The sequence below is a fragment of the Microtus ochrogaster genome, chromosome X (assembly GCF_000317375.1).
Source record: "Microtus ochrogaster isolate Prairie Vole_2 chromosome X, MicOch1.0, whole genome shotgun sequence".
Classification (NCBI taxonomy): Eukaryota; Metazoa; Chordata; class Mammalia; order Rodentia; family Cricetidae; genus Microtus; species Microtus ochrogaster.
In genome coordinates, this window is record NC_022026.1 from 12129226 (window position 1) to 12131294 (window position 2069).

The window sequence follows — 2069 nt, forward strand, 5'->3', positions numbered from 1 at the left end:
CTCCCAAGGGTTGGGATTAAAGGTATGTGCCACCACACCTTGAACTCACAGAGATCCATCCACCTGACAGAGTTAAGATCCCAAGGCTGTGTAACACGCCAGCCGCACCTAGCAAACACCCATAAGTGATTCTAGTGCTGAGATAGATAGACAACTTCTTGCTTCTGCACAAACATATGCAGCTACGCACGCACACACACACACACACACAGACACACACACACACACGTGCAGGTGTATGTCCCTGCTAGCATGCATGTACATACACACATTTTTAATGTGTTTGGTATTTGTTCATTATAAATACAATTAAAATAATAACACAAAAGTAAGACCAGCCTAGGTTACATAGTGAGTTCCAGGCAAGTATGGCTACAGATTGAAACTGGATCAAAAAGTTAGGTATATGAAAGTTTAAAATAGTACTTTTTTTTTCATCTTTTGAGACAGGGTTTCTCTGTGTAACAGCCCTGGCTGTCCTGGAACACTCTTTGTACACCAGACTGGCATTGAACTCACAGAGATCTGCCTGCCTCTGCCTCCCAGTAAGGGGATTAAAGGTGTGCAGCACCACACCCAGCATTGTAATCTTAGTTTCTAAAGATACTCAAAATCAGTGATTTAGAAAAGGCATTTGCCCATACACGGCCATTAGGGTATCAAACTCTTACATTCAGTCTGGCACTGTGAATTTTCTTCGCTGCAATGAGACAAGGAGCAGCTAGAATGATGAAAAGACAGAGAACTGTTTGTACACAATAAGATATTCTAGCTACCAAGTTTCACAGTATTGACAAAAAGATCCCTAGAAACAAGTGAAAAGTTTGTCTTCTTCCCTGCACACAAGATGAATGCACAGAAATGTGTATTTCAAGGGTTGGAGGAAGGCTCCGAATGTAAAACACAACGTTGACATGCCCAGTGTAATGACGTGTTCTGTCTCTTTAAGAGACAAGCCACGCTCACTGCCTCCCCAAGCCAGGCATGGAGGCACAGAGGGCAGAGATGGTTTTTTGGTTTGTTTGTTTGTTGGGCTTTTTAGTCCACAGGCTCACCATGTAGGCCTGACTGGCCTGGGACTTGTTATGTAGACCAGGCTGGCCTCAAACTTACAAAGGTCTGCCTGCCTCTGCTGCCTGAATGCTTAGGATCAAAGACTTGTGCAGTCATACCTGGCAGTGACACAAGTTTAAAATCCCAGATCGTGGGAAGGCAGTGACAGGCAGATCCCTGGAGCTTGTTGACCCTCTCTCTGGTCTACTGGAAGGGCTCTTAGCCATGAAGAGACGGTCCAACAATTGAAGTAAATAGGCTCTATGGGTTGTCTTCTTGCCTCCACACACAGGAATGCATGCACACCTACGCATACATGTGAATCCACACAGGAATGCATGCAGACACATATACATACAAAGATACATTTCTATATACTAATAATGAACAGGCATATGGAAACTGAGATTAAAAGTCCAAAATCATTTATAGTGCTTTCAAAGAAAATGAGTATTTTTGAGTAGCTATAACAAATGTAAAAAGGATCTCAATGCCAAACTATACAGATTTTAATAAAAGAAATAAAAACATCTTGATGAACAAAGACAGACTCTGTTCTTAACATGAAACAATCTACATAAAAAATGGTGTCAGTTCTCCCCAAAACTAGTCTATTTGATACAGTTTCAAGCAATGCCTTTTGTACTCACTATTTACTTCTAAAATTATGTGGGTATGCACAGCCCCTAGAATAACTAAAGATGTGCTGTCAAATAAAAATCGAATTTGGAGGGATCACTCTACTCCCTATTAATAAATACAGATGATCTTTGATTTACTCTGAAGTTTATCTGGATAAATCAATTTTAAGTGGAAAATATCCTAAGACGAAAATGCCCTTCGGGTACCTAACCCACTGAACACAGTAACTGAGAAACGCTCTACAATGCGGAATCTTGGCTGTTTTCCTCTCAGCCTTGCATAGGTGACTGAACGCTGCCCACATCGCCAGAGACACTCTGACTTTGGGTTGGATTTGGTTTAACCTGTTGATCTAAAGATTAGATGTTGCCGGG